General features: G+C 45.1%; 1 protein-coding gene and 1 long non-coding RNA gene across 5 annotated transcripts in view; one reads left to right on the forward strand and one right to left on the reverse strand.

Moving 5' to 3' along the window:
• Positions 1-262: 262 nt before the first annotated feature.
• Positions 263-14,051, reverse strand: LOC121084442. 3 transcript variants are annotated; one of them, XR_005826729.1, is made up of 4 exons: positions 13,142-14,051; positions 7,247-7,348; positions 6,509-6,583; positions 263-868 (listed from the first exon to the last, which is right to left on the reverse strand). It is a non-coding gene; the product is annotated as an uncharacterized LOC121084442 (long non-coding RNA). The 3 variants fall into 3 exon arrangements; XR_005826728.1 differs by having other exon boundaries at positions 263-828; positions 6,509-7,348; XR_005826727.1 differs by having other exon boundaries at positions 6,509-7,348.
• A 304-nt stretch (positions 14,052-14,355) lies between these two features.
• The window catches only part of CCNI (cyclin I), a 35,428-nt gene continuing 33,698 nt past the window's right edge, over positions 14,356-16,085 (forward strand). The window contains exon 1 of one of the 2 annotated variants that reach the window (XM_040585855.1): positions 14,356-14,493. The gene's annotated coding sequence lies outside the window, so the exon portion shown is untranslated. The remainder of the gene's footprint in view (positions 14,494-16,085) is intronic. The other variant, XM_040585861.1, reaches the window with a different exon arrangement.

Raw genomic sequence — 16,085 nt, forward strand, 5'->3', positions numbered from 1 at the left:
GCTTCTCAGTCTGCAGCTTAACGGAGCCCTCATGACAAGATCAAACGGATCTTGCAAAATAAATCGTCGTCTGGAGGATTTGTGGGGCTGTTTCAACGCGTTCCATGTTCTGTCTGTTTTTTGTGGACAAACACAAAGGAACAAATGTCATAGGACAAAACCAACGAAACCACAGTGACTGACGATGTGTACATACTGGAGATAGTCTGTGGTGGCGACTCGAGCAGATTAGCATTCAGTTTCATCTAGTGAAGTTCGGCAGTTTCAACAAACAGAAAATGTTTATTAAATGTCACAGTCTGGAAAAATAAGCCGCCTTCTCTACAAAACAGTCAGCAATGTTGCTAGGCCAATCTCTATTTCTAGGCACAGTTCCTGTCTGCTATGCCAGTGATGACGGCCAACAATTTCTTCAAGTTTATTTTGACGACAAGCGCTCTTAGATTCCCATAAACATGCACAACTTTTCCTAGGGATATTCCAGACACAGGCCAGCACTCTTTTAGGTACCATCAGATATACCTAAGCACCCTTAAGCACGGCATCCCTGCAAGGTGATTTTTTTGTGGGATAAAAGTAGCTTTAAGCTCTGAAGTAAGAGTTGTGGATCTGCTCCAGTTTGAACAATGATTACTGTTAATGGAGTTGACTTCAAACTGACTCCTCAGAGTGGCGTCATCTAGGTGATGTTTACAGGCTAAGGCTCCAAGCTGCAGTCTCTGTTATCCAAATGCCCTTGGCAGTCACCACTGTTTCTTTTCCCCCACATTCTGAAGGATATCTTGCCATCACAGAGATGGAGTATGGATGTTCTTCCTCTTCCAACTGCTGTATTAAGCCACAGAATGGAATGTATGTTTCAGTTTACCTAAACAGCAAAACCCATTCATTTTGTAAACACACAGCATGACAATTCTAAAAATGCTAATTCAGACATCTACTTGAACACATAACATTCCTTTCCCTTTGCTAATTTAAACCTAACAGAACACTCTGTGAAATTATCAGTCATAGATCATGTAATTTGGGGGGGAAATTTGTTGCAAGAGCATGGCTCAACAGCGCTTTTTCTGCAGCCTTGCAGCAGAAGGGCTCTATCTACACTAGGAGAGGACTTCTCCCCCATCTTCGTTTCTCTGGAATTAATTGATCTGTTGCAAAGAACTAAGGAGGATCAAGAAAATAAAACAAAACAAACCCCAAGGATCTTTACTGTAAGTGATACACTTATCAGCTTTGGGATTATAAACAGGGAAGATGAGTCTGCGCCCTGTGCTGTTCGGACCTGACAGAACAATCAAGTGTTGCAGGCAAAGGAGGAGTAGTGGTAAGGTCTAGAGATAAAATCTTTTTGTCCTGTCATCGTCATCCCCCCCCTCCCCCTTATGCAAGCAGTAATTTTCTTTCAATGTGGCATTTATTTGTGATTAAGGGATGTGTGCATGTGGGGGGAGAAATGAGAAGTGTTTCCACCATTATGAGAAAACACAGTTTCTCTATTCTGTAACATGCGGTGCTTTACAGAATAGCAATTCCTTCCTGACATTCTTTGGGAACTGAAAGATGCAGTAAGTAAAAATAAAGTTATAAATTCCTTAGCTACAGATGCTATAGCACTCATTACTTAGAAACAGTGATGACAGATTTGAGAAGGGAATTCTTGAGTTACACTGAACTGGAAGGCTGGTGTGAAATCAACAAAAAAAGGAATTGAAACTGGTGGAAAATCCATCTGAAATCTTTTGGGATCCTAATAAAAGCGAAGATTTATACTGAATCCTTAACTTCTGCAAGATAAATTTTAAACTAAATAAAAGTATTTGTTGTGATGTGGGACTTTCCAATACCATCAAATTGAACAGGTATTATTTTAACTAGCCTTGCTCAACTATCTTCCAATATGGCTTGGCAAAACTTGTCCTGGCACGTCTGCACAGCAATTCATTGGGAATAGTTATGGATGGCTAATAGCTGGGTATTGACTAGCAGGTGATGATATCAGAGGTGTTAACTGGGCCTTGTGGCATGTGGATTTCCAAACTGAAATGGGATTACAAACCTTTATGATTAAGGGACATGTGGTAATTAACACCCCAGACACAAGCTGTCTGCCCACTCAGCAACTGGACACCCGGTTAAGAACAATGGGGGTCACTTTGAACAATAGTTTCCTTTGAACCACTTCACCAAAGAGCTCCACAGGCTTTACAGCCACTAATTAATCTAAGTGCCCGGCTTCTATCCCATTATACTGGCATGGAGAACAGCAGTGCTGAAACTGGAAGGCCAAAGTCAGAGTTGTTACTGCTCCTCTTCCCAGAAGACCAGACTGCTCCTCTGTGATGATTAGGGCCTTGGCACCTAATTCGGGGGGTGGGGGGTGGGGGGGTGGGGGGGTTGGGGAATGGATCTAGTCTGGCCAACATCCTTGTTTTCTGCAGTGGTGGAAGAGACAACAGCTCATGCATGAATTAGCGTTTTCTTCACACACAATTCGAGCTCATTTGAGAATATGGGTAAAGTATCAAACATCAAGAGAGCCTGTGTCAAATGAGATTAGTCCTAGAATCCTTTCCCCCCTTGAGAACAGCTTATTCTTTCACAGATCCTTAAGAGGCGCCATATAAAAAAAACAACCAACACAACCTGTTTTAATTAAATAGGATGATTTGACAGTTGGGTGTTTTCTGTTTAACTGAGGGAAGTAAAAGTAGGTTATTTTAGCAAATAAAATTAGCTCAGTGTGTACATTTTAGTTTTGTACAAAAATATACATATTAGGAAATTCATATAAAGGCTACATACGTATGTGTATGTACACACACACACACACACACACACACATCTGAGAGATATTTTGCAGATGCTGTTGCTTTTAGAAGCAGTGGGACCAGTGGCCAGTGATTAAAAGCTATCAAAACTGAAGCCTTTGCATTGGCTTCCCCTCACCAAGTCTAGGAGATTACACGATTCAGAAATCTGCCAGAATTTAAAACTTGTTCTCCTTACAGAAACCCCCAAGGGAGAGTGGCATTTGATCCTCTAGTAGCCATAGAAGCAGACATACCCACTGGTACTGCTCCTGTCTTTGGTACAGAGGAGTGTAATTTCACACTTTTCACCTTGTGCTCACGGAAGTTGGTCAAGTTCAGAATTCATAAATAAATGAATTTATTGCAATTTATTACGTGCAATAGGACAGGAGAACAAGGCTTGCCAATCAAGGATTAATGTAAATATGAGATTGGTGGTAGGGAAAAGGTTCACCAGTAACACAAACAAATCCAGGGATAAACAATGATAGTGCATGTATGTCTGTCTCAGAGACTGCACCCTGAGTTTAAAATAGCTGTTGAAATTAGGAAGGGAGGGTGCAGAAAAAAGAAACCCAGCTTGTTTGCTCAGGAAACTTTGCAGAAAATATTTTGAGCCAACAAGACCCCAACACAAATCAATGGAAACTTTAGGAGAGACTGTAAACTTTTAGAGATTGTGATTTTTGTCTTGCTGCTGCAACATACGGCAAACCAGTACAGAAACAGCATCTAACAGTGTTAATGGGTAGGCGAGAGGAACTTCCACAACAAGAGGAAGCTCACCACAAAGGAGAATGTGAGTTAGCCTACAGAAGAAAATTTATAAGAGCATAACTAGGCTGTTTAGGTGTATTGCTTTGTTTTGTAGAGGCAGAGTTTAAATGTTTTTTTGATGGGCACCCAGAAACGCTTTTCAGATGCCTGGAAATGCAGATGGTTCACTGGGATCTTTGTTAACCACACGCGGCAGACTGCAGGGCACCTTCAGCCAAGCACCTTGCATTTTTGGGACAGACCACATGCAAGGAACCCTGGCTGTATACAGATCTGGGTAAATATACCCTACAACTCTAGTGTATATTTAGAGGAAGCACGTATCATTCTTGTACATGTTATAGATACTTACATGCACATAAAATTACATATGCATTCAACCTGGTATAAAGCCGCCATGTACGGATACCACATTCTTTGTTTACTGAAAAAAAAAGCAACCATCTTTATGCCATTGTATTGCTGTAAGTACCCCTACACTAGTGCAGCTGCACTCTAGTCCTGGGACAAGAGGAAGTGTGTCTGTATAATTTAAATCACAAAACTTGCTAGTATAAAGAAGGCAAAACTACAGCTGACCACTGGACTTCTAGAAGAGATGAAATGTTGATGCGAAGCACTGTTGAGGACTACTTCACACCTCCATTTTCACTGCCTCGATTAACATTTGGTCTGTTTTCATCCAATTTATGCTCTTTTAATGCAGTGCTCTCCTCCTCACCCATTTCATCTGGTTTCATCAGAGATATTTTGACATTAAACTGTCTTAGGAGGCAGTTCTGAATCCCCTCTGACAAAAGAGGAACCTAACTTCTGACTCCCCAGATGAGGTTACCAGAAGAGAGAGATTAAAAAGTCTACTAGAAAACAGATCTTTCTTAGAAAATGTTCTTATTCCCTGTACAGTAGTTAGCATAAAGCTTGTAAAATGCAGCTAAAAATTGAATTGCTTGTAGTGCTAAAATCTTGATTCATGAAGGAAATTCCAAGTCTTCATTGAGAATTTTCATGGACGCAAAAGGATTTTGTTCCAGAAACAACATCGTGAATAGGCCCCTGTCTATTATTTCACAGCTCTGAGCAAGCCCATGTACAGTATGCTGGTAACCACAGAAATCCATGGTCCCTGACACTGACTGAGCGTGAGGAAATGGCTCAAGAGTGAACAGCATTCTTCGGTGAGCCTGATTCTCTGTCTGTGTTTTCGTGAAGACCCCTGTCTGCACAGAGCTGAAAAGATCTTGAGCGGTGTCAAAAAGGTACCTGCCAAGCTTGCAAGCACAGCATCCAATGCAACCTACTTTTGTAACATCATCAAATCTCCTTTTGGAGGCCTTGAAAATGGCTCTCGCATGAGAAGAGGAAAGGGGAACTGAAATGCACCCCCACACCAGTGCAAACCCTCAAAGACACTAAGAAGGGGAAGGCACTTGTGGATGACTTTACCACGGCCACGTCAGCTTATGGGTTGTTGTTGCCTCACCTTGTTCAAATTCCACTCTGCACTGAGAAAAAGGAAGAAAGCAGGAAAGACTCCAAATCCGTGACACATTTCGTAACTTACCCAGTGAATACAAATATTATTCACGTTTTCTGCGCTGGGTGGGTTTAGGTGCCCTTTGGATTACAGCTCCTTTGTGAGCTAGCTCAGTCTCACTGATTTCCATTACAGCTGTTGTCAGAAATCTATATTGCATCTTCAAGCCTACTAAAATATTGCTTCCTGTCTTTTTTAGATAATAATATCAGATGCATATACCAGTGTTCTGCAGGAAGGTGTTGCAGGCAGTATATGTAATGGCAGCTGAAGACGCAGACCCAGTTCTGATCCCACTGACATTGCTGTGCAGCAAGGGTAATCTTTTAGAAGCCAATAGAATTACACCAAACGCCTGAGCAATGTGCTTCAGTGCTTTTATGGCAATAATTTGCCTTCAGTGTGAGTTAAATTGTCTGAAAGGAAGCTGTATGTTTCAATAACCTTGTGCTTGTCTAAGCATGACCACGTAACAGCAGTTTGCTTAAAGGTCTCTTTTAATAACAATTTGTTACTGGAAGGTGCGTTTCATTCACTGTATATTTTTGTCACTTACTTCAAGTGGGTTCTTTTATTTAATTGACAAGATAATTCTAGGCAATGTTGTACTTAAGGCTTTTTAAAGTATTTTTTTAGAAAGGTAGTTGTGCATAATTTCAGAAGGCATTTTCAAAATCATAGGGATTCTGCATAAATGGAATTTAAATTAGTCATTAAAAGTTAAACCAGGAAAAAACAGAGCAGTCACCTTTCTGACTGCAGAACCAGGCAGCTGTTAAGTAAAATGACTTGCTAGGAGGCATTTGGTTATGAGAACTGGGAATGGATATTTTAAATTTATTTTCAGATTTAACATAGTGCAAATTGGTTTTATGTAATTTGGATTAAACACCAAAAGGCCCAAAAGAACCTTTGCACAAAGACCATCCACAAAAGAACAGAAAAAGACTTCCATCTTGATTTTTGTTTTTTTAATTGAAGCAAGCATCGTGACAGAAAATAGCTAAAATCACAAAGTACAGATGTTCTGTACCAGAGCTTATAGGCTTTTGACTTAGGCCTCATCGGCTTTTAGCAGAAAACCGGCCTCTGTGGCAGACAGAGACAAATTTCTGGCCACCAGTCAGATATCTCCCCTCATTTCCCATCGTGCTGCTCTCTGCTGTCTTACCAAAGACATTCTCAATTCCTTACACATTTGCTTTTCAGATTATCCAGTCTTAGTTCTGGAATACAACAGGCCATTTCGTTTCAGTAAGCAGACCTTCTAATGACCCAGGCTTAATATGAAAGCCTCCAGAGATGAAAAATCCCTTAATTATCTAATGTGCTGTGAACAAAAGACATCTCATTGTCCTTTCCCAGGGTTTCTTAAGCTTACCTTCTTGTATGTCTTTGCTAAAATCAAGTTCTTCAGGGCAATGTCTTTTATACTTTCTGTAGGGATAACCATTAACTGTAAATAAGAAATCACGTCAACTTGTATACTCTTCCCTTTATCAGACTATACAAACACAGACCACCACAAATTAGCACAGATGGAAGGTTTTTTCCAACTGGAAGTGTAAAAAATTTCACCCCTCAAGTCCCATGGATTGGTTAGTCTTATTCAAATAACTAGCAGTTGGAGTTGTGGGAGTCTCACAGAGTCAGCCAATCTTACTCTATTTCCTGTGCCAGAAATGGAATATTCCATTTTCCCCCCTTTCTTTGCAATTGATAACTACCTTCAGTCATTTCATGTCCATTGGCACATATTGTCCTTCTCATATTTCGCAATGATAATTTATATTTTGTTTGCTCTGTGCTAGTGTGAACAGAGATGTACAAATTTCCGTGCATAGTACCACAGATGTTTTCCAAGTAACAGCTGCAGGAACATTTCCAGCATAGTTCTATCTTAAGCTGCCATATCCAGGCACATTTCACTAACATACTCTTGATACTTGCCAGAAGAAATAATTCAGATGTACTTTCTCAGATGTACAGTCAGTAGGTAGCTCTGCCTGTCTGGAAATATCTGGGTCTAACTCAAGAGTTCAAACTGACTAACCTTGTATTTAGGATCACGTATCACACAGTTCCCTAAATATAGAGCGTGCAGAAAATCCTCTAGCACCTTGCCTGATCTGTATCTGCTCGCCTCCCGTTGTCACTGCAGTCCGTGGAAAAGCACCCATCTCCTTCATTGGAAAAAAAGTCAGGCCCAGTAGCAAAGATTCTGGAATGAGACAGGAAACAAAGACTGCTGTATCCAGTTGAACTGCCAGATGATGTTTAGCAAATAGAACTGTATGTCACTTTTGTAAAATCTGCAACCTTTCTTCTACCCAAAAGAACGTTAGTGAACATGATCCTGACCCACACAGAAAAGTGCAAGTCACTATGTTACTGGGCAGCAAATTACCATTTTAAAAAGGCAGGTGTACAAGTGTCACAGAAATACTACACATTCTGCAAGATTACAAACTCCTGCAATGCTGAAATGAACTCTCCAGGACATAAAATAACCAATTATAGATGGTGATGTCTACAGTGACATATAACCACGGCGAGATAATTAACGGGAATTGCCTTTAAGTAGTCACATAGAGAAAAGAATGGGATTTTTATGTTCTGTAGGGGAAAATTTAAGAAAACCTGTATTAAATGAGCCAGAGAGAATGAATTTTTAAGGTACTGTTACTCACATCTTCTCCCTTCTTGAAGACCACAATAAAGTTGCTTTAGCTGAAGACTTGTTTGGAGCGGGTTTGCTCAAGAGTACACAGCTGTTCTTGCCTTGATTTACCTTTATCTCCGTTCCCATGCACTTACCCATTGTCTTGTTTACATGCAATGTGGAAAACTATTCAAACTCATTTAACTTTGAAATTAGCCTTGCCCTGAGCAGGAGTTTGGCCTAGGAAACCTCCAGACATCCCTTCCAACTTCAGTTACTCTTTGATTTTATGACTATTTATTGCAGTTTACACCTTTGTTTTATAGTGTCCCTTTACCTACTGGTCTTGGATTGTGAAAGCTGGTAATTTTCTACTTCTCCTGTACTGCCATATTACCGCTCTGTTTTGCTTCTAGCACTGTTAAGAATGGCAATAAGAAATTACATTTAGTTTAGAAAGCAATTCAAGAAAACATATATCTTCAGATCAAGTTAATCAAGAATTACACTTAATGGCAGATGATGACTATTTGAATAGAGTTTTTTTTGAAAACTGGGCGCCATTTTATGCTGTAGAAGGGCAGGTCAAAAGTTTGGATATAGACAGTTGAAGAAGGATTCTCCCCCGCTCCAGTAATTTGGATCCAGGCAGGCAGACCATATATATGAAACAAAATTAAGGAGGAACGTGCATGAAATATTACTATCAGCTAGCTGTTCCACTATATCATTCATGATGCCAGTCCTAAAAGGGTAAAATTGGAAATGCTGTAGAGGAGGAGCCACATTCCTATCTGCTGTTGGCAGTCTCACATGTGGCGACATGCATTTCTGACTTGTCATCTGTTTTCTAGGAAGAACGATAGATTTACAGGTGCGATCCCTAGGGAGAGCGACACAGTCTGAAGGTTTTGCTGTTACCAAGTTAAATGGAATAGATTTTGAATAGATTAGAACATTTTCCAAATAGTAAAGCAAACCACAGAAAATCCCTGTTCTGGTTAAGAAAATTTCATTATGGGGCCATTTATTCAGTAAAAATAAATCAGGTAAAAAGGTTAATTTAGTGCCTGCAGTTCTCCTCTCCAAATTAATCACTGAATGTGAAAGAGGTACTTAATTTGCTAAATGTAAGCATGTATTTCACTGTCCTGGATGAAAGCAGAAGTGTGTCTTGCTGTTTCAAGAAGCTCTGTGGTGGAAACAGACAGTAAGGGAATCTTCTTCAGCTCAGATAGAAGGGTTCGTTTTCCTAGTAAATAATTTATATTCCTGCTGTTAGGAAGAAGTTGCGAGAGGCCCTAGGAAAGCAATGTGGTAACAGCTGTGAACTCCTAAGAGCCCATGGAGATGTTACACTTGATCTGGCACTCCTGTGATTCAGCTTATGATGATTTCTGGTGTCAACAGACTTCTTTCAACATGTGATTCTGTAGACTTACCCTCAAAACCAAATGGCTACCTGAGGCTGCCTCTCCCTGCATGACAGGTGATAGTTTCTGATAAGGGAGAGCACACTGACAATTGATTTAAAAGAGACAGAACAGATTGCACAGCTGCAGTTTGTTGACTGTGCATACTACATGCAGCCATGACTCCTCTTTACTTTACATTATCTTTATTAAAACATGGATTTAGGTATCTGAGACACTTCATGTGCAAGCTCTTTTTTTTTTTACTAGAGCTGACAAGTATTTGGGCAAGGAATTTATGTTGCTTTTTTTTTCATCTCTTTTGGAAAAAGTAAACCAACATAGAGTGCTTTGGAAAGGGGGCTTGCTTGCTGCTGGCCTTTCTTACCGGCCAGATGCTTCTTCCTGTTCCATGCCAGGACAACAATTTAGCTTCAGTTTCATGCATGGAACAGCTGAATTCTGCTTGTGAAACTGAAACCAGGGTTCGTCTGTCCAGCTGCAGTGGAAATCTACATTTTAAGCTGGAAGAAATGAAGGACCCTGCATCTAGTTTCTTTTTTTCCTTTGCTACATACTTCAGGAATACTGTATTTTTTTTTTCAAAGGGCAATTCATTATTGCCTGTAAGAACAAGCATAGCAAACGTACCTACAAGGTAGAACAGTCTTATAATTTGTATGAACTAACTTCCACACTACTTGAACTTGGGAAATTAACATTCCATTGATTGATTCATTGCACAGAAAGAGTAAGATTTGCAAAATAACTATCCATTCTGGATAGTTCAGTTTTCACAGAGGTCAAACAAAGACAGTTCAGTGCTCAAACCCGTTTTATTCCCCTTTGAGAGTTCCTATGTGCTGATGATTTTTATTTGATGAGCACTTACTCCCAGGAAGCTGAGCAAAGTCTTGTCAGGTGATTTCACCGTAAACAATATTGTCTTGCAAACTGTGCCTCCAGACAAAGAAAACAGAGTGTAACTTTCTTTGCACCTTTTGAAAAGTTGCTTCTGAGCCTGTTTCCAGTCTTTTAAAAAAAGGAGTTGCCTCCAAGAAGAGAAGTCTTTCTGAGCCCTGAGTAAGCCTCACTATGAGATCTCTTCAGTGCCATCAGCATACATATCTCTTCTGCTGGCTTCGATGAGCACTCAGATGCCTCTGTGAGGGTTTCCTCTACCAACAGCCCAAGCTCAGCCTGAGGCAGGCAGAGGAGATGCCCCAGGCCCTTCCTCTTTTGTGATCAACACGACTTCCAGGGAGAGCTCTGCTGCTCACCAAACTTTATCTCTGAGATCGGTTTGGAAAAGAACAACAGAACTTTTTCATTAATTTTTTTTAAGGTTTTGAGTGTTTTGTTCTTTAAACCAACATCAGTATTTCCTTCTCTGGGCTGATCAAAACTTGCTTGTTGTTTTAAAGATCTCAGGTTAGTGATAAATATAGATGAGTTATATAATGGTTGGAGTCAAAGCACCAACAGAATAACTACTCTGCCACACTACACTGAACTTGACCAGCTAAATCCAAACAGCAGTTATTATTAAAAGTTTGCATGTACCTAGCCCCTTGGGATATTCAAATGCTTTGCAAAATATTTTAATTTAGTCTCACAACCAACCTGACACAAGGGTAAATTTATCCTTGTTCTGAAGTTGCTGTCTGCATACATATTTGAACTCATCAAGCTTGCTTGCCCATGCTGGACTTTGTGTGCGCCCAAGTTCGGTGGATATGAGAATTAGTATTACCCTTTGCATCTGTTGGTTTAATTCACTGGGCAAAGGTCATGCAGTGAATAGCGCTTGGGTCTCCAAAGCAGAACATGGAGCCAAACCACAAGATCATCTGTTTTTCCCTCTGAAGGGTGTTTAAACAGCACAGACAGAAATGTCTACTGCAAAGTTATGTCCCCTCCCTTTTCCACATACTGGGATTTGGCTGTGAATCCTGTAGTCTGTCTTCTTTCCCTCCACTCAGCGGTAGAAAAATCAGGCACCACGTAAGGTAAAAGGCAGGACTACACATGCCTTATATGTGGGATTTTCTTGTTTCCACTAACATTGATCCCTCACTGGTCTGATATTTACTGGTTTGTCACCTTCCTAGAGCCCAGTCTGCGTTAAGGCAGTGGCTGCCTGTGTAGTTATACTTGCATGCCGTCACACTGTCTTGGGACCAGGCTGGGACACATTTAATTTTGCTATAACCAGGGCAACCCATATTGCTGTAAGTCCCCTGCACGCCTGGACAGCGAGTCCACTGTACCTGCTGCCTGTGACAGTGCAGCTGTCCTGTCAAATCCCTTTAAAATAGACAGGCTTCATTTCCTCCCACAGGAACGAACAGGTCTTCTCCCTGCTACTAAAGTGTACTTCTTCCTTGGCTGACGTGACACTTGGGGTCTTTATACTATTCCAAGGTGTTGGATTTTTGTACAGTGTGTCAAGTCCCTGCATGCAGAACACCTGCTCGTAATGGTGTAAAGGTCTTCATCCAGGTGCACTTCATTACATTCACCAAGTTAATTTTTTTTCTAGGTTTAATATTGCCTCTTTTCCTTTCTCCCCAAACACATACAGTTCTCACTGGTTGCCTCCATCTCTTTCTCAGCATTCTGCCTAAATCCCTTGGCCTTGGCAGTCACTTACTTATGGCAGCCTGCCCGCCATAACCCTCAGCTGCTCTGGGCACATGCTGTGTCTGTCTTCTCAGAGTGTGTTCAACTGTGATGCTGTTTTGACCCCTGGGCGGTTGTGCCCAGACCTAGGCCACCTCCTACAGAGGCTTGAAGCGGTCCTGGGAGACCTCACCTTCAACTGACTGCCCTGCTAGGAGGACCTGCTCTGAGGTCCCTCTTGCACCAGGCAACTCCTCAGACTCCAGCATTTCCTTCGGAAGGAGTACTGATCCAGTACCCGACTAGTTTATTGCGCTACTTTCAACTCAGCTGGGTGCTGCCTCAATTGTCCCTTCCTACTGTTACTGAGGACAAAGGACTGTAATCATATGTATCCAGCTGAGGGCATATTCAGCACAAGACAAATAAAAGGAACTCTGTTGCAGTAAGTCAGCACTAGAGGTTCCTGCCAAAGCATCAGTTCCACAATCTGCTGGTCTGGGGATGTACCGCACTGCCTTGGGCTCCCAGCATTGACATACAAAATGTTCTGGGAAGGGCCCTGATGGAAATCCCTTGAGCAAATAGTCAGACTATGCAAGAGCTGCTGTAAACTGCGGGAGTGGAACAATCTGAGGACAGTGTTGGTCAGACCTCCAGCAAGAATTTCCCAGCTAAGCTCAATTATCTTCACTTGATCACTGCCACAAACTACCAGTGGTAGGACAGATTTTGGAAAACCACTGCAACAGCTGTAGACTTCTTCAACAATGATCCTTAAATGCTGAGACCCAGAAGAATTAGAATGAAAATGTAAAAGCCAGATAAAATTCCTGTGGGACTTGCCATTCTCTGCACCTTCTTAGTTCTAAAAGGCATATCCGATTTCAAGATAAAAAGTAAGAAAAATGAAAGGGAGCAGCACACAGCAAGCTTGGATTCGAAGAGTTCACTCTATGCATAGAGGAGTTTGCTGCTGCAGCAAAAGTAGCCTTTTATTTCAGTCTTGCAAGCGTGGCCTGAGAGTTACTAGAGAAAGGGTTAAAAATGCTTATGACAGATGAATTTTTAGCAAACTGATTCAGAGTTAATTTATCAGGAAATAAATAGAAAAAAATTTCTGTGCTCTCTCTACACTTGATTTATGTCACTGTGCTTATCATCTCTAGAGGAAATCCTCCTTTCTGTGCTGCCTGAACAGCTCATAACTACAAATACTGGAAGGAGTTTAAAGAAAACAAGTTGCCTTTGCTCTGAAGTTATTGCTTTTATCTGTTAATTTCAACCTCTGGTGGTTTAGCAAGGTTCTGCCACTCACCTTCACAGTGCCAGGATTTTCATGCAAAGTATTTATTCTCTTCCTGGTCTTCACTGTACAGTGGTATAACAAACCCTCAACCTGCTCTGGGAAAACGAAAGAAAGAGGAAAGGACGGAGGAGAGGACGGAGGACTTACAACAAAATTGAACACTCACAAACTTAGGTGTGCAGTTCTAAAGTCAGGCAGACAAAAGGCTAGTTGGATCTGTGGGAAAACCTCGCGGCCTCCCTGGCACGTCGGGCATCTGTCTTCTGCTACGGGAGTGGGGCTGGCAGGCAGAGCCTGGCCTCCGGAAACCGGGAGAAACCGGGCAGCGGGTCCCTCCTGCCAGCCTTCGCGGCGGGCAGGGCCGGGGCCGGTGACGGCAGCGGGCAGGCCCCCGCACAGCCCGCGGGGCACTCGGCCAGGCGGCCCCGGGGGGACGCGGCGCCTCCGAACGCCTTCGCTCCTTGTTTCGCCAGTGTTTTAAACGAAACTTTCAAAGCTTTACCCTGCCTGCTGCCCAGGCGGCACCGAGGGGGGCGAGCTGACACCTCCTTCGGCGCCGGGGCTGGCGGAGGAGCAGACACACGCCCAAGGCGCCGCTCGCCGGGGGGAGCTGGCTGCCCACGCGGCCCTGCCCGGCGGAACCTTCCCCGCTGCGGGCCGGGCTCCGCTCCCGCTAGCCGAGCACGGCCCCCGGCTCCCCCATCCGCACCCCCTCAGCGCCCGCCCGTGCCCACAGCCGCGCAGGCGCCGCGGAAGGACGGCGGGGCAGCTACCGCTCGCTCCGCGCGATCCTTCCGCCGGGCGGCCCGCGGCAAGAGTCCCCCCTCCTCCTCCCCCCCCTCCGCGCAGAGCCGCCCCCTCAGCGGGCCGTGGCGCGGCGCGGGCAGCCAGCGGCGCAGCCTGTGCCCGCGGGCGGGGCGGGGGTGTGCGGGCGGTGAGCAGGGGCGGCACCACGCCGCCAGCCCCGCCCCGCGCCGCCCCCCGCGGGAGGCGGGGCCGCCCCGCCGGCCCTTCTTTCCCTCCCCTGCTCCCCCCGGGAAGCGGCTGGCTCCGGGCTGCCTCTCGCTCCCCCCCCCCCCCCTTTTAATTTTTATTTTATTTTATTTTAACCCCCCCTTCCCCACCCCGCGCGGCGGCGGCGGCGGCCCGCCTTCCCCCCCCCCCCCCTCCTCCCCTCCCCGGTCCCCGTCGCCGCGGCCCCGCCATGGCGACATGAGCCCGCCGGCCGCCGCCGCCGCCGCCGCCCCGGACATGGGGCCCGCACGGTGCTGAAGCGCCGCGGAGGAGCCCCGCCGCCGTCGCCCCGCCATGGGGTGCTGATGGCAGGGCCCCGCCGGGCACCCCGCCGCCGCGCAGGGGAGGTGAGCCGCGGGGCGGGAGCCGGGGGTGCGGGCGGGGGTCTCCGCGGGGGGTGGGCGTGCACGGCACCGGGGGTGCGCGATGCAGGGCGCCGGTATGAGGTGCCCGTGTGTGTGGCGCACCGTTGCGCCCGTGTGCGGCGCGTTTGGAGAGCGTCCGTGCGTTGCACGACTGTGAGCACAGGGCGTGTGCAAAGCGCCCGTGCTTTGCCTGAGTGTGTCCAAAGCGTCCGTGCATTGCACGAGTGTGTGCACAGGGCGCGTGCAAAGCGTCCCTGCGTTGCACTAGTAGGTGCACGGGGCATATGCAAAGCGCCCGTGCGTTGCACGAGTGTGTGCGCGGGGCGCCTGCATTGCACGAGCGCAGCGCATTGTGCGTGTGTGCGCGCCCAGCGCGCGGGGCGTGCAAAGCGTTGAGCGTGCAGCACAACAACAGTTGTGTGCGGGCCCTGGCCGCCGTGCCCTGCTTCACCCCCCTGCCCTGCGGGTGTCGGCGGTCGCCAGGCCCCTGTCCCGGGTGGGTGGGGGGCGCTGAGCAGCACATCTGTGCCACAGGTGTGACTTCTTGGTAGCTCATCGTGGCACACGTAATTTGTGGTGCTTCTCCTCTTCGTGTACTTGGTTTGCAGAGACGGTCTGCGTTCTTCTCCGTGCCGCCTTCGGCCGCCTGCCTGCGATGGAAGAAGTGCCGCTCTGTTCTATAAATCCGCCTCAAAGGGGCGAGCTTACGGAGCGAGGTTACCGGTGATTATTTCATGCCGGTGGTAGAGAGCAGGCTCGCAAAAAATCCTCCTGAAAACTTGTCCATTGAACACAGGAAGACCTGTTCCTTTATCCTCCCCTTTTGAACCAGTGAAGGAAGGAAAAAGGCATTTTCACTGCCCTTACATATATATAAATAAGGGTGTTATAGAAGGCAGACTGTTTCAAGCCTGAGTTTAAAAGTGATTTTCAGCATCAGCCTTTGTGTGCTCCCAAAACATTCTTCCCATGGTGTACTGCAGCAGCCTGCCCATGGCACGGCCCCTTTCAAAGACAGAAGGGTGAGATTTCTTTTATTAACTATGTATGTAAAATGAGCAAAATGCAAATGGTTGTGAAGCTCCCTTCTCTGGAGCATCTCGTGTTTTCCGTGCAGAGATGGCAGATGTGGCAGTGGCCCTCGCTCCCCTGGGGCTACCCCCTGCCCCGACTTAAAGCTGGGGGATGTATGCAGAACCCAGGTTTCGCAAGGTGAGGCTGAGTAGGAGTTTGTCTCTAAAAAAGCAAATCACAGTGTCTTTTCCTTGTCTCCAAGGTTTTATTTTGGATCCCTGCAAATGACTGTGTTTTTATTTTTTTTATTTCCTTTAAAGTAGTTTGGCTGGCTCCTAAGGCTGGGGGATAGCTCGCTCTCATCTGTGCCTGCACAGACCTTGGCATGGGATGTGGGAAGCTGATCTTTTGGCTTCTCCCCAACGGGAATTGAAATTTCACATGATACATATATACTTCTAGTTATCCATTACCCCTGTTTAGAGCTTGTGTATAGTTTGACATGGCAGAACTCATCTTAGAAGCTCCTTTTACTGTGTCCGTTCTGTATTCTTACAGAC

This window comes from Falco naumanni, chromosome 1 (assembly GCF_017639655.2).
Source record: "Falco naumanni isolate bFalNau1 chromosome 1, bFalNau1.pat, whole genome shotgun sequence".
Lineage (NCBI taxonomy): Eukaryota > Metazoa > Chordata > Aves > Falconiformes > Falconidae > Falco > Falco naumanni.